Here is a 19,947-nt window from a genome sequence, read left to right as displayed (position 1 = left end):
TATGTCCAAGTCAAAAATTTTGAGGTAACTCTGAAGATATTCATCGGTTTCTAGTTCCGTGAACTGAATCAAACATATGAAAGTTGTGAAGTTGGAATACAGGTTTGTGATGGTTGAGGATAAAACTTCTACCTTTTAAAATTTACATAAAATCATAAACTTTTAAATCTACTTCCTGCAACTGATAGCTCCTGTTAAGAAAGAGATTTTGTAGTTACGTGGCTCATGATATTAATCCTAGTTCCTTGGAGGCAAAGGTATGCAGATCTCTGAGGATTCCAATCCAGCTCAGTTTATACAGTGAACTCCAGGCCAGTTAGAATTATTTAGTGAGAATATCTTCAAAACCAAAATAAAACAAGATGTACAATAAGAAAGCACCTCTTCAAACAAACAGAAAATAAACAACAACAACAACAATAAGAAACTCATTTGAAAAATAAGAAAGATGGCATCCATATGTGCTATAAAAGGACACTAGAAATGGTGTGCTGTTTGGTACCCAGAGCTACAGTGCAGATTTTCTGACCCATAGTCCATTATACTCTGTACTTTATAGAATACTTTCTTCTTGAGCCAGATGAGCTTCTGTCTAGAAATGGCCACTGTGCAAGGCCTATGCCCCACGTCTTCATACACACATAGCACTATGGAAACAGCTTAACTCAAACTTAGAACAATTCTTTTTGACTACCTTCTTTTCTGAAGCATTTAGAGTAGCTAAATGTTCATATTTTAAAACATTTCTCAAGAGTCTACACATAACTATGAGCAAAAGCCAAACTGTGTAACAAAAGCACCCAGTAGAAAAGAAAAAAAAATGTAACTGAAATCAAAAGTAACCAGAAAGGTCTAGAAAGATGGCTCAGTGTTTAAGAGTGCATACTGTTCTTAAGGGAGGCTGAGATGAGTTTCCAGCATCCACTTACAATCGCCAATTACTCCTGATACAGGGATATAGTGTCTTTGTGCTTTTCAGGAACCCATGGACATGTGCAAATTCATAAACATAGAAAATCATACTTATAAAATTAATTTTAAAAATGTAACCAGAAAAGTTTTGCCAAGATTGATTAAACAAGCAGAAGTGAGCCAACTAAGTTTTTGTTTCAAAGGTATAGTAACTGTGCGTCATTTGGTTTGATCCTGGTTAAATTATGCAAGAAGAGAGAAGCAGAACAAGAGGTAGAAACCTCATTGATTGGTCCAATCTTTTCATTGTCCTATAGAAAAAAAGCATAAATATTCAAATACTGTTCTTTTTGTTTGTTTGTTTGTTTTTTATCATTTTTTTCCATTTTTTATTAGGTATTTAGCTCATTTACATTTCCAATGCTATACCAAAAGTCCCCCATACCCACCCACCCCCACTCCCCTACCTGGAAAGAAGTTTTACAATTGCTATACCTTTGACACAACTCTTATGATAATATTAATCTGTTTCATTAAGACAAAATTCAGGATGAAAAATTAAAGGGGACTTGAAATGTTGTTAACTTTTTATCTATTTACTTTTATATTTAGAATACAAGATCAGATCTGTCACCAAATTTCATGTGAGTTATTAAACAAAGATCTCAGTGCCAAGTATGGGGTACTTTCTTTTGCTTTGCTGGTCAGGTAGACACAGAGAATCCCTCAAAATATAGGCTCCTGTCATTTGTCTTGGTCATCCACTAGAACTTTGTAAGATGTTATCAATGACTTGATCGGAAGATACACTACTTGGAAGTGAGGTAGAAGTTTCCCTACTAGACTATACAAGCTGCTGGTGAAGAGAGGTTGCTATCATCTTACGCAGCATCAACAGTATAAAATATGAAAGCAATCTGGATGCAATTCCCAGTTGAGAAATTGTGATGTGAATGTTACAGGAGTAACAGACAGGCTCCACATGAGGAAAATTGTTTTCCTTAGTGTAAATACCAGTAAAAATATTCTCCTTAGGAAGTCATGGACTCTAGAGTGGAACCAACTAATCTTTAGTAAAATTTGATGCTAAATTAACATACCATCAAATTACCTTATAATAATTTATGTTTGTATCCATAAACATAAATGCAACTTTCAGCCTTAACCAGAGAACCTTCTATTTGTAGTAAAACATGGAAATGTTGAGACACATGACTGTTCTAGGTGCCAGAAGATGGCAAGAAATGCTATGAAATGCATATCTTTGGCACAACACAACCATTCACACGTAATGTAAATTCAAATGCTAATGTTAGAATATTCACCTAAATGGAGATTGTATATTCATGGGCCTGTCAACAACTTACTATCATTGTGGAAAAGCCTTAAGTGCCCCTCCACTATCTTGCCACTGAACTAGTAGCAACTGATAGCTTCTAGGAAATGGAAATCATTGCCATTTGTTTTGTAACCACTAGTGAACCCAATAGGCACCAGTGGAGATTTCCAAACACACAGTAACACAGTGGCCTGGGTTAATCTCATTGGGTTTCAAGATGAAGATGGAAGTGAATGTGGAAAAAGAGACCTGTGGGGAGGAAAGGGGGCTAATAGGGGTGGCAATGAAGAAAAGCTTTGAGTGAGATTAGTCAGAATCTATGCATGTATACATGTATGAATATATACATGTATGAAAAGACCAAAGAGCAAACCACAAATAAAATTTAATGTATGACCACGTATACTTCTGGAAAATATGAGATAATATAATCAGCAAGTTCTTATTGTTATTAAGTTGACAAGAATACTTTCACTCGAAAGCATTTATTACTCATTGTCCCTCTTGACCCGGCTAATGTGCAGTGTGGTTTTAATGCATCTGTAGCCTCAGAGTCTTCGTATCACAAGGCGTTTCTGGCTGTTGACCTGAGGCTTGTCTCATCCATCCGTATCCTCTGGGGCCCACCCACTCCAGTGACAACAGGGCTCTTTGTAATTTATTTTTACAACTGATGCCTGTTAGGCTTTTAGGCCACAGGATAGAAACAGCTGCAATTTGTGTTATTGTTTTTCTACTTTGAAGGCAATAAAGAGTCTGAACACACCAAAGGACAAAAACTAAGTTGTTACTGAATACTGGACACTGCACAGAAGCCACGCCCCACTGCAACACATTCTAAATCAACACAGAAGATTAACCTCTTGCAAATTTAATGGTGTGCCTTTTTATCCTTATTCTATTATTAATTATTTTAGTTGTTTATATCCTAAATATGCCCTGCCCCAGTCCTCGCACACAGACTTCATACCCCCTTTCCTGTCTTCTCTCCTCCCATTGCATTAACACCCCTGTTTAATACCTCCTTTATACCTATATATCACTATATTCTATTGCACTATGTAAAAACTATCTTTACTTTTGTTTGAGTCATTTATCTTATAATAAACCCGATCTTACATTATTAGGGTAAAGTGAATATTTAACTGAAGAGCTGCAACACAACGAAGAGTAGAGTTTGTGGACTGTATCCATCCATTCTCTGTAAGATGTTTTATCTTCATTATCTCTAATATTTGATCTAAAACTCATCCCACACAATTTCTCTTACAGGAAGACATGACTTTACACAAATGTGTAAATGCATTTTTGCCCCAAACCCTACTATCAATCAGACCTGTCATGACCTACTCACTTTGTACATTTCTTGGAGAAAAATATTATTACCCTGGGGAAAAGGAAGTCTTGCATGAAAAAAAATAAAGATGAATATTTACAGAGGCCTTTAATGGTGAAATGCATTAACCAAAGCATGATTAGGTGTTAAGTCAGAATCTTTAACAAGTTGGAAAGAAGTAAAAATTAATGACGTCAAGGGAAGATGAGCCATGACTATAGGTTCTGGAGCAAAGCTGGCAAGGACACTGGGATACTGTCATACAAGTTGTGTCACCAGATGCTGTTATAGCTTGGCTTTTCAAATGTAATGAACATGTTAGCTTCAACTTCAGAGTCATGTTTGACACTGGACCATCACCCTCTAATGTTTCATTCCTCTCGTTTTAATATCTACTCTCATTTCAGTTCCCATAAAAATTATCTTCTTTTTGTTTGTTTGTTTTTTATTAGATATTTTCTTCATTTACATTTCCAATGCTATCCCCAAAGCTTCTTTTACCCTCCCCCTGTCCTGCTCCCCAACCTACCCACTCCTGTTTCCTAGCCCTGGCATTCTTCTGTACTGGGGCATATGATCTTCGCAAGAACAAGGGCCTCTCCTCCCACTGATGGTGACTAGGCCATCCTCTGCTACATATGCAACTAGAGACACAGCTATGGGGGTACTGGTTAGTTCATATTGCTGTTCCCCCTGTAGAGTTGCAAACCCCTTTAGCTCCTTGGGTACTTTCTCTAGCTCCTTCATTAGGGACCCTGTGTTCCATCCAATAGATGACTGTGAGCATCCACTTCTGTATTTGCCAGGCACTGGCATAGCCTCACAAAAGAGCTATATCAGGGTGCTGTCAGCAAAATCTTGGTGGCATATGCAATAGTGTCTGGGTTTGGTGGTTGTATATGGGATGGATCCCTGGGTGGGGTAGTCTCTGGATGGTCCTTCCTTCTGTCTCAGCTCTGAACTTTGTCTCTTTAACTCTTCTTTTCAAACCAAACATTATGCATCTGTCTAGAAAGCCCCCTCTGTACACTGCTTCCTAGTCAAAGTATGTTAGGGGAGTGTTGGATCCTCTTCTGCCAGTTAAACACTAGTGTTTCACAGCAATGGAGTAGTTGCTATTATTTGTACTTTGACTAGTATGCTGTAGCCTCCAGGATTCTGAGAGTTAAATATCTAGTGTTCATTGCTGGCTAACACATTGGACTACATAAGGTTAGAATACACTTTTCATAACTCTCCAAAAGTTCTGTGTGTCCTGACAACATTCCATAAAAGATATTTAATAAAATAGCTTATTAGCATTCTGAAGAGCTTTAAATATATCAGGAAAACATGAAAGATCTTCAAGAAGGCAAACATGAAGTCAAAAAATTAAACACAGCTTTCTATGTACTGTGTGCCACTTATTATGTATTAGAAAACACTTATGCATTATTGTGCATGTATATGTAACAGTACCAATACATGCATATGTGCACATAGAGTCTTATTGAGAAGGAGCACTTTATACTATCTATAAGAGAGAATTTTAAGGTAATTAGTGTGTTGAATTTTCTAATAGTCTTGAAAAGATGATCAGCTTTTATTGCATTTTAAAAGAGGAAGCTGAGCCTTGTTGATATACAATTTCAACACACCTACAAGAGAAAACATATTCAGTTTGTAGTGTATTTCTCACATTATTTAAATATAACAAAGTTATTAATTTTTATGGTGTTTCTCAAACCCACACTATGAGTTTAAGAAACCTTATCTGATTTTTTGGGTTTTCCTATTAGTTTGATAATTTTTAGATAACATGCTTATGCCACTCAAAACTTCTTGGGGCATACATCCAGTAGTCTTGTCCTTGGAGTTTTCTATTGGTCTGTCTTAGTTTACTCAGTTCCCCTTCTTTATATTTTACAATCATTTCACATCTTTTGTCCTGTCTCCTCATACATTTAACAAAAGTAAGCAGAGATCCAAAAGTAAAATAGGAAAATTTAAAATTCAAAACTGTAGAAGGCTAGACATAGACATTTTACATCCCCTTCTAGAATCCTTGAGTGAGGCTCTGCTAGGGACCTTCACCTACTAGTCTACTATGTACTAAATCATTCAATGCTTCTAGGTGGTATGTGGTTCTAAGATGAACAAGTGCTCAAAACTCCTTTCTCCCAATGTTAAGACAACCTTATGAGACAGAAAATATGATTTTAAACCCCTCAAGAGTAAATCTCCTATTACCACCTGAATTCACAGTGATTAACAGATAACTACACATTTGTTTCAGTACAGTGTGTTCTAGTCTCTGTGGCAGGAAAAGATGATCATTAGAATGGACCAAATGCTTGTATGATTCCATCCTTTCCTGCCCAGATGGAACAGGCACCAAAATTGGGCAAACCAAATTTCTAACTTGGTAGATAGAGAATCAAGTTTATGTAGATTCAATAAAGAAAGATTGAAAATGCGCTAGTTAGGAAATTTACTACGTAGTGTACATTGTCCGGTTATTTTATTACTTTAGGTATTACTGATCTCAAAACAACAACAAAAAGGTACTTTGAAGATCAAAATATGCTCAGTAAATTGACAAGAATCAGAGTACTGGTAGTGTCTGCTTAAGAACAAATTTAAGGCCTCACCCAATCAGCAGAAACTCTTTCCAAGCCCTAACATGGCAGTTTACAGTTCTAAAGATTTTAAGATCTCTGACTACAGAGGGAGCAACAGGAAGCATCAGTTGGCATCTTGAAAATGGCATTTTGTTTTTGCTACACAAAGACAACTCAAGCTTATTTTCCATGCTTGTTAATTTGCCTTCATGGTAATAGAAAAGGAAGAGTCATTTCTTGAGGTGGCTTGACCAGAACTGGAAGACAGAGGAGGACATGAAGAGTCCTCAGGATAATGAAAGCTTATGTGTAAACTCAGGATTGCCTTAAGCTACATACCGAGGTTGTGAGTGGGGGAGGGAGAATAGAGCCAAAGAAAGGAAGGGGTGGGGAAATATGAGATTTCAGACAATTCTGCCCCCTTGTCTCATAAGCCTCTGACCTATGAGACTGCCTGAAGAAACTTATAAAAGTTTCTCTTTCTTTTTCATTGTGCTTTATACATTAGCCAAGGAAGAGCACCCATATTTGATACTTTATAAAGCAAGATTTCATGCCAATAATGCCCTTTGTTCTTGTCCTTCAATTGAGTTTTACAATTTTGTTTTTGATGTCACAGCAAGTCTGAGGTTAGCTTGCAAAGGGAGGTGGGGATTCTTTTCCATCAGGAGGTCCACATCACACTATAATTTGTCCTCTGTCACTTGGAGAGGCTGCAAGAGAGGGTCATGTAAATGAACTAGGAGCAAGAATGAATTTGTACACCTTGAAATGAAGATTCCAGACATTCATATAAATTGTTTTCCACTGTTGATTAAGAACATCAGTATAAACAGTGGGTAGATGGAAGAAACATTCTGAAAGACTAAAATTATTTACATCCTTAAGAGGTAAATGCCACTCGATTCTTTTGGAAAGGGAAGGTAGGTTAGTGCAATGTTCAGAAGGAGATCAGGAAGAACTCTTCAACCTTTCTAACCCTTTTAACCTCGCTTCAACCCCAAGAGAGCAGAAGCAAGCTGGAAATAAGGCTTTCATGATCCCTGTGCTTCACATATACATGCATGTGAGGAGAAGCCTGTCAAGAACAATTTAAACTTCAAATTAGAGTCAGAAGTGTACTCTTTAAATTTCTCCATAGGACTCTACCTGCCTACTCTGTAGCTGCATTGTTTGCTTTGTGTTGGGTGCTGTTTGTCAGGTCAGTGAGAGTATCTGCAGGCTACAAACCTCTAGCTATACGTTTTACTTTATATCTCTTTGAGATGAAGCTACCAAGCATGGAGAAAAAGCATGGGTCCATGACTATGTTTGCTCAAATAATAAAGAGAAAAAGAGTGTTCACTACCCTCTTTCACAAACACAGTTACATATAGATATTCTTAGCATTGCTCATTAACTAGAGAGCCGGTCGGGGTAAGGCAACTGTGGTAGATTGCTAAGGAAAAATAATTTTATATACTTTTTCCCAAAAGTGATTGTAAGAGTTAGAAACAGCATAAGATTATTAACTATTCTCAAAATTAATAAGTCAGTCATTAGAATTAAACCTCCCCAAATCCGTATGCTTGAAAACACGAGGCACCCAGTGAGATATGAGATACTTGCCACAAATGTCTCTTCATTGGCTTAGTCTTCCAACTTGTCAAATAAATTACAATGAATGATGCTGATATTTGTGAAAATAATTTTATATGGCTATGCTATATTTGCAACTGTAGATTTAATGATCTGACACCAAACAATAACAAAAAAAAAATGCTCAAACTCTTTTCATTGTACTATATCTTCTTCTCTAGGTTTTTACTAAGGCTTTTGGCCACAGACAATGGCTTTATGTTGACATTTTCTATTGGAAAGAATCAAATCTGAAGAGACGTATAAAAGGTGACTGAGGGGGAGGGATGTGTTCCCAATCTCGTATAGTTTCAGTATTCACTTTAAAGCAATGTAGTCCTTTTCTGTTTCTGCCCCAACATTTCATAATTATATCATTTTGCAAGAATTGTGTAATTTACATAACCACCTAAATTGTCATAATTGCTAGAAAGTGCTGAAAAAGCATACGGTAGGCATTTCGGATTCATTTCTGCTCTCTGTTTTAAACTAATTTGAAATGCCTTTTGCATAAAAATTCTTTTGGTCAACAAAAAAGTAACTTGGGTTTGATTTTGCTGGAACCCCGTTTTCTTTTCCTTAGGCTGACTTTTCCTCCTCCAGAAATCCTTCCCACTTTCCATCTACTGAGTACCTAGACAGAGGGGCTCTGGGGTAAACAAGCCCTGGACTTCTTGATCTTACACAAGAAATTGAGACTACAGTGTTAACTCATCTGAGTTACAGAGCTTATCTTTGAGAGGAGGCCTAAAAGTCAGAAAAACAAAACAAAACAACAAAACCTTGTGTCTGATTCTATCCTACCACAGTGTTATTCACTATATTTAAAATGAGGAAAAGGAAAAATCCAAGAATGAACGGTTTCAACAGTTTTCTCAGCATGCCATTTCCATCATAATTATCTTAACCATCTGTTTTGCTTGGAACAGGAAAAAGAATTTGATATTAAGAAACTAAACTGTCATTCTGTACAACAGAGTAGGACTTGGTTAATGGAACCACATTGCAAGAGATTAAACTGGATATCAATTGTATCAAATTTTATCCATGAGGCAGAATGCCAATACTTGATCATTACTTCTCTGAGAAGCAGCAGCTCATATACCTTTATAATACAGTAGGTTAGAACACCCTACGGTACATATCATTTGCTGAAAGTGTAATCAGGAAACACATGATGCAAAATACCAGACAGGTAAGTGTGATTGAAAATGGAGACTAATTCTCTTCATCTCTATCTGCTTTAGCTTCTCTAAAAAGTCAGTCTATCTTTGTATTTTTAGGCTGTGTATTAATGTTTAGCCTCCTGAAGATAATTTGGCTATTATGTGAGTCTATAAAAATTTGTGGCAGCATAAGAGATATGCATAAATAGTAAACCACACTTCTGGAGTGCTTTCTTACCACCTACATATGTAATTTATATGAATATTCTGCATAGTGCACACACATGCACATACAATACACACATGCACACACACATGAATGCACATACACAAACACATGCACAAACACTAACATGCATACACATGAACACACAAACACCTACACACAGCTACATACACACACACATGCATACACAAATACACACTACACACATGCACACCTACACATACATAAACACACACTAAAATTTCAGGGTATTCTACTTGAAATTAAAGTTTCAAAACAATAACAAATAAGCTGTTTTATTTGTGTGTTGTTTTTATCAAATATTAATGAATAATATTTAATTTAATTCAAAATTTAAACATAGCATAAAATGCTATGTCTACCATTCCATTAGAATGTTCAAATAAGAACTTTTACTTAAAGGGATCCTTAATATTGAAAACCATTAATTAAATGAAATAAAATTCTTGTGATCTAAGCAGCAACCCCAAGGTCCTCTAACAGTGACGGCCTTCTGCAACAGGCAGCAAAGAGATAAGTTTTTATAGGAGAATAAAGAAATTGGTCAGTTAAGGAAGAAAAAGTCTTAACAATCTGTTATTCTTCTGAAATTGTGGAAACAATAGCGCAGTTAAGGTCAACTAGTGAACTTTTTTATATTAATGTCCTGCAGGACAAAGTATTTGACACAATGCCACTAGGAGAAAATGAAAATAAATGAAACAGCAAATATCTTGTTACACGGCTTTGTTCTCAATGAGAACAAAGTTTTCATACAACTGATGATGGAACATAATACTATAATTTTAATCTAGGACCTTAGAAATCGTGAGATATTCTTATTTGTAAGAAATAGAATAATAATTCAATTATTTTCTAATAATTCAAGGCAATTACCTGTTTGCCAACTATGAACTGCATAGCAGGAAAGAATAATTCATTATGAATTTCTCTTTTCTGACATAGTCATAAAAACAAAATAGCCAATGATATGACATGCGGGTTAGATTAATTCTTATTTCAGTAATATTAGCAATTAATTAAACCACAAAACGCAACTGCAAAAGAATAAAAGACCTCAACATGTAAACAACCAAGCTACAAGCCCTTTATTCTACACCTGCTTGAAAAATGTGCTAGAAAAAAAAAATAGATAGAAAGTTTGTGGAGGTAACCAACCGATATCTGATGTTTCTAAGGCCCACTTCATGAGGCACAAACCATACCCAGTTCTACCAGGAGCCTGAGACTAGATGGGCAGCTCCATAAACCTAAAGGGAAGCCAAACGCTATTGTTCTTTAATGGGAATGTACTAATAAAATGAGTGATTCTGATATGCTCACAGATCATCTCTGGGCTCAGCTATCCTCAGAGAAGCTTCCTCCTTCCGCAGAGGGAAATTAAACACAGACACACACTCAATCAGTGTACAGAGAAACTTAGACCCTGAAAGGTTTGCTAAGTCCTAAATGAGCTGTCCCCTTAAATCCCTCCTCCGGGGGCTTTGGAAACAATGAAGAGGAGTAAAAAAAACATAAGACACAGAGGGACTCCAAAGAAATTATCTTTTTCTTATGTTTCCTTCTCATATGTGTTTGGCTTTTAAATCTTACTTTATTTTATTTGTTATTATCCTTAGATACTAATGATTTTTGTTGTTGCTGCTGTTTTTGTTTTTTGATGTTGTTGCTGGTTTTTTGTTGTTGTTTTAGGAGAGACAGGCTGGGGATTTGAATGGTAGAGGAGGTGGGAAGATCTTGGAGTAGTTAAGAGAGGGGAAACTACACTATATTGAATGAAAAAATCTTTTTACAGTAAAAGTAGAAAAAATAGGAATAAGTGTATATATTTTCACATATATCCACCCCATCCCCCATATTCACATATAGACATACAAATATGACAACCAGCAGTTAAACATTAAGGATTTTTAAATTTTCAGTCAATTTTCAATTTATTTGCTTCCTTAAGTCATAATATATGGACTTCTCATTTTCTTAATTTCTTTACAGGTGGGAAACCAATAAATCAGTGATGCATACTAACCCAAGTATTCAATTTGGATTACAATGTTTTTATTATTGTTTATGTTTAATCTCATTCTCTCTTTCGAAACATCACATAAAATATGTTCAATTGTGTTGCACTTACATCATTCACTGTGTCACTTGAAACACTAATGGAATTTGAAATACTCTACAGTCAGGGTTAAGTTTAACAAGTCTTAAATTATTGTGCTAGTCAAAGAGCTTGTACTACATGAAAAAAAGTACCCAAGGAACTAAAGGGAACTGCAACCCTATAGGTGGAACAACATTATGAACTAACCAGTACCCCGGAGCTCTTATCTCTAGCTGCATATGTATCAAAAGATGGCCTAGTCGGCCATCACTGGAAAGAGAGGCCCATTGGACACGCAAACTTTATATGCCCCAGTACAGGGGAACGCCAGGGCCAAAAGGGGGGACTGGGTGGGTAGGGGAGTGGGGGTGGGTGGGTATGGGGGACTTTTGGTATAGCATTGGAAATGTAAATGAGCTAAATACCTAATAAAAAATGGAAAAAAAAAAGAATCCATGGGAAATGTGCATAGTAGGCACACAGCTATCCCTACTGCTGTAAAGTCAGTCATTACTCAGTCTCAGAACGTAAATACTCATTGGAGTGAGTTCACCTCATCACTGACACATGGGGGAGTCTTAGAACACACGCTAGAAAACCAGCAAAGATGCTGTGTACTAATCCTGAGTTGGCTTGGCTGTTACACTTTATACTTGTTGAAATATCAAAGGAATACCCTCTTAGAAAATTATAACACAAAAAGGCCACCAACAGATTGGGAAAGGATCTTTACCTATCCTAAATCAGATAGGGGACTAATATCCAATATATATAAAGAACTCAAGAAGGTGGACTCCAGAAAATCAAATAACCCCATTAAAATATGGGGCTCAGAGCTAAACAAAGAATTCTCACCTGAGGAATACCGAATGGCAGAGAAGCACCTGAAAAAATGTTCAGCATCCTTAATCATCAGGGAAATGCAAATCAAAACAACCCTGAGATTCCACCTCAAACCTGTCAGAATGGCTAAGATCAAAAAATCAGGTGACAGCAGATGCTGGTGAGGATGTGGAGAAAGAGGAACACTCCTCGATTGTTAGTGGGATTGCAAGCTTGTACAACCACTCTGGAAATCAGTCTGGTGGTTCCTCAAAAAATTGTACATAGTACTATGGGAGGATCCAGCAATACCTCTCCTGGGCATATATCCAGAAGATGTTCCAACTGGTAAGGAGGACACATGCTCCACTATGGTCATAACAACCTTATTTATAATAGCCAGAAGCTGGAAAGAACCCAGACAACCCTCAACAGAGGAATGGATACAGAAAATGTGGTACATTTACACAATGGAGTATTACTCAGCTATTATAAAGAATGAATTTATGAAATTTCTAGGCAAATGGATGGACCTGGAGGGCATCATCTTGAGTGAGGTAACCCAATCACAAAAGAACTCACATGATATGTACTCACTGATAAGTGGATATTAGCCCAGAAACTTAGAATACCCAAGATATAATATACAATTTGTGAAACACATTAAGCTTGGGAAGAACAAAGACCAAGGTGTGGATACTTTGCCCCTTCTTGGAATTGGGAGCAAGGTACCCATGGAAGGAGCTACAGAGACAGAGTTTAGAGCTGAGAAGAAAGGATGGACCATCTAGAGGCTGCCATAACCGGAGATCCATCCCATAATCAGCCTCCAAACGCTGACACCATTGCACACACTAGCAAGATTTTGCTGAAAGGACCCAGGTATAGCTCTCTCTTGTGAGACTATGCCGGGGCCTAGCAAACACAGAAGTGGACGCTCACAGTCAGCTACTGGATGGACCACAGAGCCCCCAATGGAGGAGCTAGAGAAATTACCCAGGGAGCTGGGGGGATTTGCAACCCTATAGGTGGAACAACAATATGAACTACCAGTACACCCCCCCCCCCCCGCCCCCAGAGCTCGTGTCTCTAGCAGCATATGTATCAGAAGATGGCCTGGTTGGCCATTAGTGGAAAGAGAGGCCCATTGGTCATGCATACTTTGTATGCCTCAGTTCAGGGGAACGCCAGGGCCAAGAGGTGGCAGTGGGTGGGTGGGGAAGTGGGTGTGGGAGGGTGTGGGGGACTTTTGGGATAGCATTGGAAATGTAAATGAAATAAGTACATAATAATAATAAAAAAAAAGGAAAGAAAAGAAAATTAAAGAGCATTGTCTTAAATTTAAGAATAGACTTTGCCTTTAAGAACATGTTGAATATCACTTTATTTTTATTTGTCAAGAGACTATTGAGTGCCTAGAGACAAGACTTTATCACCAAAAAGGATTTTTGTTTTGTCAGAAACAAAACATCTTCTAAGGGGGAGAGGAATGCCAAGTCCCAGTGCCTAACTGGAGCTGCTTTTGCTGTGAGCTTCCTCTCATTCAGTTTGCATCGGTGCTTTGCCTGCATCTGTTTATGACCTTGTCTATTATTCATCCACAGGATAACTGCTCAGCAGCCATTACTTCCTTTCATATCTTTTCTGCATCTTTTGTTTCCATGGGTTGTTTTAGCAATAAAAACCAAGAGAGGGGTACAGCACTTATATAAAAAAAAAAAAAAAAAGAAAGAAAAAAGAAAAGAAAGAAAGAAAAAAGAAAGTACACTAGGAAAATCATGTTTTTTACATTTCTATGAACATTATTGTTTCTTTCAAAAGCTTTGAAAAATGCTAATATGCATTCAGGAAACTTTTGAAGCTCATAGGTATGATGAATTTGAAACTTTGGGTGAATAGAATCTAAGCAGTGTTTTCTGGAATAGCTAACTATTGTTCAATCTTTCTGCGGCAAATTGCCTTGTGCAATTTTCTGTTTGCTGCACATTTTAACACCCGAATTTCAAGTGACATAGTCATAGTGATTCCCTACCTTGACGAGTTTATCATGCTTGCTCATTCATTATGTCGTCTCATCTTTCAGAGTAGAAAATTAGAATTTTCATTTTAAGTTTTCACAAAAAATGAGAAATGAAATGATACGCAAGGTCAAAAGGTCAATGGATCTCTGAGCCTGAAGCTATATTTACTTGATAGGTCTCTAGACTTATATGTGCCAGGAAAACCCCACCAAATAACACTAGACTAGACTTTATGCAGACCAAGGAGCTAAGATCCATTTGGGGGAAGATTAGATCACACGAGCATAGTTTAGTATGTGATTCTAAACCAACTTTGTGTCTCAACACCCCCCGAAAAAAACCCAACAATGTTAATAATTAAACTCCAGTATTCTAGCATGAAACCCTTCTTTTATATATCAAGAAGTTCCTGCCTTCTATGAAGCCCAGGTTGTCCATATCTGGGTGTCCCTAAAGTATATTGTTTCTTAAGTATCCAATGCAACATGCTTGACTGTGTCTAAAGCCACTTTAAATTTGTCTTCAGCAAGCCACTTAAAGGTATGTAGAGCCAGTTCAAAGCACCAAAATTAAGGCATGTGTATGTATACTCTCATGTATTCAGATTACGATTTCTATTTATCTGTAAACCTTAAGTAATTGTTAATTTCATTTTTCAGATAGTTGTTAACTCTTTTAAGTATCAAAAACATAAAGACCCACCCAAAAGCAACTCTAGTGCCCTTTGTTCAAATTCAATGTCCAGTAATATCAAAATGTAAAATAAATTAAAAATTAATTATTAAATTATAATAACAAAAATGACAGAAAGTCTGTATTTTACTATCAAGTGTTGGTTAAGTTTACAGTATGAAAATATTGTAAATAGAGATTTGTATGTATTGATTTTGTAATGCTTAAAGGATTTCTAAGAATTAGAATTTTACTATATATTTTATTAAATACCCCAAATTCTACCTAATCATTTGAGATGGGATATGTTTCAAAATAATGCTGAATCCTAATTATAAGGCTGTACTATTTCTACAGCTGCCCTAATTGTTATGGGTATTATAGACTTGTAATGCAGTTGTCAAATATATTGATAACTCTGTTTTTTGGTTTTTTTTTTGTTTTTTTGTTTTGGTTTTTTTTTTGTTCTTGGGACCTTTTTATTCCTATTTGGGTTACTATTTTCCACTTCATCCTATTATATTACATTTTGTCTTGTTTGGTTATTATCTCTTAGAAGCCTGTTCTGTTCTATTAAGAGATAAAAAGGAAATGAATCCGGAGGGGAGGGAAGGTGGGAGGGGTTGGGAGGAGCAAAGTGAGAGGAAACTGTAATTAGGCTATCTTGTTTGAGAGAAGAAACTATTTTTAATAAAAATCATAATCAGAAGATAAGTTCTTAAATATATGCACCTTATCAAATTACCACATATAGTCCCTTGTCAGAAAACATTTTAGCCCTCTCTGTGGATATATCTTCATTCTATAGTTTTCCTTTGCAATCAAACACCACCAAGAATACTTGCTCACTGACCAGAAATAATATCTACCAAGTAATCTTCATTAATATGCTTCTCTGACAATTTCTTTCCACACTTTCTGACTTACAAACCAAACCAAACCGAAAACAAAAACTCACAAAATTTCCCAATGCCTGGGCCCCGTGTAAAATTTTCTCAGTTAACTTTACAGTATGTGAAAATTTTGAGAATTTTTAAAAATCCATTTGGTTTGATGAGAATAATCAAGAAATGCTAATATTAAACAACTGCAGAATTGTGATTTGTGTATGTATGTGTGATTATATGTGGGTAAGCACATACAAGTGCTTGTGAGTGGGTATAGAGGACAGAGGGCAAGCTCAGGTGTCATTCTCCAGGTGCCATCTACCTTTGTGTTTGTTTGTTGTTTGTTTGTTTGTTTGTTTGTATTTTGAGTCAAATTCTCTCCTTGGTTTGGAGCCCACCAGGTAGACTATGTTGGATGGCCAATGAGCCTGACTTGTCTGTCTTTGTCTCCCCAGTGCTAACGTTACAAGCCTATGTCATAGCACTGAGCTTTGTCTAGCTAACTCATGTTCTGACTGGCCTATTGTTTCAAGTAAAAACACATAATACTTTTGTAAGTTATCCTTGGAATCTCTAAGCTATCACCAAATTAATGATAAAGGATAAAATTATTTTACTTTGGTCCTGCCATTTTGGGTTCTCCAAATTTGAACTCCGGCTTCCTGATTAGTGGTGTTCTGTCACTAGGTTATATGATAACTCCTTAGGAGAAATGTACTACCTCCCTCTTTCAAGTGCCCTAATTTGAAATATCTCGAAAAGCTCATTAGCCATGGTTCACCTCCCCAGATAAAGAAATATAAAGAAATTCTGCAAAAGCCACAAATCTCTTCCATTTGCATTTGTTGCTTACCAATAGTATTTAAGAGCAAAATATAACTGGCTATAAGAGGCTACTCCTATACTCTGTTACCTTACTCTTTAATGCTCTTTAATTAACTTAATAAGCCAAGAAACAGAAAGGATTAGACAGATTAATGCTTCCATAGTCATCCTTAGAGGTCTTTAAAATCTTTTTAGGTCCCCCTTAATGAATCTGCAAAAGCTGAGAGCTAAACACACCAAGAACCTTTTAGAGAGGGGCTCTCCATCTTTTAATTTAGCTGTAGTTATATACATAAGCTAATTCCTCATTCTGTTCTGTGGTCTTGTCTGACTCTTACTAACAGATGCACTCTAGTGCTTAGACACTCAAGTATTCTCAGGAAATAATCTAGAAGTCACTTAGATTCTGACCTAGGCTTACCCTTTCTCAACATTAATTAAATGTGTGCAGCATTCATCTAGCATCTTTATATGTGCATTCAAAAAACAAGGTTTTATTCTCTTCATTGCTATACAAGAAATATGAATTTGTATATAATATGAAGTATAAATGTTTTGCACATAAAAGCTTCCACCAGCACAATTCTTAGAACTTTAAACATGATTTTTCTAACATTTTAACAAAGTCCTATGTTTATATGCAGTACCTTCAGAGACTAGAAAAAGACATTGGATGTTATCAAGCTAAAATTAAAGGCAATTTTGAGCCACCAACTATATGGATGATGGAAACTAAGCTCAGATCTCCTGCCAGACTTCCATGTACTCTTACTTGCTAAGCCAGCACCTCAGCCCCTTCCTGAAGACTGTTACCTTTCATTTCTCCTTATGTTTAGCTATGATTCTATGAATGTTATTAAAATTATGACCTACTTAGACCATCTGAAGAAGGAATCTACATAAATGCAATTAAATATGCAAATATATCCCTGAACTCAAGCATAGAGCTTTGTATGACAGGGACACATAAATAACATTGTATCACACTTATATGTGTTACAAAACTCTCTGCATACAAGTTGACCTTAAAATAACTTGTGAGGACAGGAAATATAAGTCAGAAAGTCATTATTTAATTAAATATATTCAAATTTTCTTGTTACAACAGAGAGGATTTTTCATGAAGATAGAAAAGAATTAAAACGAATAAGTAAAATATATTTTGCCTGGACTCACAGGAACATATGAATATACCAGAAAAACACACGTAAAAAGCAAATCACAGAGGGGAGGGAAGCATTACAGATGAAACAAGCAATGTGCAAGGGAAGATATTGAGAAACACCAACAGTCTTATATATATTAGAAATGATTACAAGTTAATGTTTAATAAAAGAAAACACATTACTGTGAATTATTTTTAGGTGCAATTGATATGAGATGACCTGCAGTGATTTAAATACATAATAACGTCTGCATAAAGAGGCCAATATGTGGCAAACGAGCATCATTTGATTCCTATTTGTTAGACAGTTGAGGGCAAAACCTTCAGACTTTCATCTGATTCCCTCCGTCCCTGACCCGCATTCAGGCTGGCAATTCTCTCCCACAGTAGCAAGTTTCTGGTGGTTACCACCGTTGATCTCTAGTGGGGGATGGCCTCTTTGAGTTACAGGAGCAGAGCATATGCTAGATGGATGTATCCCTCAGAGCTAAATGCCTAATAGAGCAAGGAAGCAAGAGGGTACCAGTCCTTACACTGTCCCAAAGGTAACCTCAAGTGTGACTTACTGCAAGGTGAGAGGTAATTCTCGTCAATTGTGGCTTAGCGAATGTCATTCACAGGAAAGGTCACCTATCTCTACTGCTCTCTGTGCTTGAGAATTGGAACACTGTTTGTCTGGGAAGGAGCTGAGAGCTGGGAGACCTGCTTCTCTAGCGAATCTAGGTCAGATTTCATCCAGCACTGCCGCCCAGGCCCTTCAAAGCAATCTCTTACACTGTGGCAATACTTTGAGCAAATCCTGTTGGTTGTTCATAAATTATATTGCAACCAGAAGGGAGAGAAAGTTATTCTATACCTCTTTTGGCTTCAGCTTTTCATAAAGTAAGTCATAAAATTTAATTGGTGACCCCAGAGCAGGGTTATAGTTCTTAAATTCAACTATATCCTTCCTAACCTCCGAGTCAATAATAATAACTGAAGATGATGTTAGTGCTTCTAAATTCAATAGAAGTGTCAGCAGCAGTTAATATATATGAGCTGCAGTCAACTATATGAAAGCTTTCAAAAAAAAAAAAAAAAAAAACCCAGAAGTGCACAAAGCCTTCTGGGTTTCTTTGAAATGCTGTAAATGTTTGGGATTTGCATGTTAGTTAAATAGGAAGCTTATGCACAACAGTTAACAGAGGTGACAGAATGAAGATTGGAGGGAGATGGGAAGGATAGATAGAGAGGGTAATCTTTTAGAAAGTGGTTCTAGAAATTGAATGTAAATGAGTAAAAAATAACTTACAGGCAATTGCAGCTACTATGACTTTAAAGGATTTTATCTTTCTTCAGAGTTTTAGAGGTAGGAAAAGAAATCATAGAGTTTTTTTTTTTTTTTAATGTGAAAATTTTCTTATTGCTTTGAGGTTGTTTAAACATTGTTAGAATCGTGTCCAGTGCCTGTGAAAGCGACGTGAATGAAATTGTCACTCTAATGCTGTGTCCCCGGGACTTCCAACTCTGAAGCTGGTCAATGGCGTAGGTTAAACAAAACACTTGCTTGAGTGCTCCCTGTGTGAGGAGGGAGTTCAAAGAAGTTGAGTGTGGGACAGAGCAGTTGGCGAGAAGCAAAGGGGGATTAAAAGGTTCTCCCCTAGGATTCATGACCTATCCAACCAGAGTTAGGTAGCTAGGTTTTTAGGACTGGGCATAAATTCCCTCCGATTGCACTGGCTTATTTATTTCCAACTGGAAAACTAGAATTTACCACCAAGATAAAAGTATCACACTATTACACGGGATAGACCTAGTAGGGATGGTCATTGTTATTTGTAGGATTTATACAAGGTATGCTATTGGTTGTTTTCTTTCTTGGCAGTCCAAATAGCACCTTCTGGTGCTATATAAGAACAAGTTGTCAGCGAAGAGATTTCTGGGTCATTCCAGGTCAGTCCTAGCAAGTTAGGTGGTCTAAATTGTGGTGTCGTCACCAATATGGTCTACAATCTAGCTTAACCCTGGAACCTCTCAAGCTTACTAGTATTATTCTCCAAAGAAACACAATAATAAAATGATCCTTAATAACATACTGTTATAGCCACAGTTGAAGTGTGTTTGTCAGCCTTTGTCAGAGAAGTTCCTCCCTGCAGGATATGGAAAATTAACACAGAAATCCACAGGTGATCAATTTTAAAGACAAAGAGAAATTGGAACATTAAGTGCCAGAAGGCATATCTATATCACTCTTGCTC

General features: G+C 36.7%; 1 protein-coding gene and 1 long non-coding RNA gene across 9 annotated transcripts in view; one reads left to right on the top strand and one right to left on the bottom strand.

The window, feature by feature from the left end:
- The window catches only part of 4930428E07Rik (RIKEN cDNA 4930428E07 gene), a 61,713-nt gene extending 50,454 nt beyond the window's left edge, over nucleotides 1-11,259 (top strand). The window contains exons 5-9 of the long non-coding RNA NR_045943.1: nucleotides 1,525-1,556; nucleotides 2,996-3,128; nucleotides 3,379-3,454; nucleotides 7,987-8,074; nucleotides 11,210-11,259. This is a non-coding gene — a long non-coding RNA (RIKEN cDNA 4930428E07 gene). The remainder of the gene's footprint in view (nucleotides 1-1,524; nucleotides 1,557-2,995; nucleotides 3,129-3,378; nucleotides 3,455-7,986; nucleotides 8,075-11,209) is intronic.
- Nucleotides 1-19,947, bottom strand: part of Dgkb (diacylglycerol kinase, beta) — a 754,071-nt gene that overhangs the window by 70,172 nt on the left and 663,952 nt on the right. The gene's annotated exons all lie outside the window — the stretch shown is intronic.

Source organism: Mus musculus, chromosome 12 (genome assembly GCF_000001635.26).
Source record: "Mus musculus strain C57BL/6J chromosome 12, GRCm38.p6 C57BL/6J".
In the NCBI taxonomy this organism is placed as follows: Eukaryota; Metazoa; Chordata; class Mammalia; order Rodentia; family Muridae; genus Mus; species Mus musculus.
This window is presented reverse-complemented; position numbering and strand designations above follow the sequence as displayed.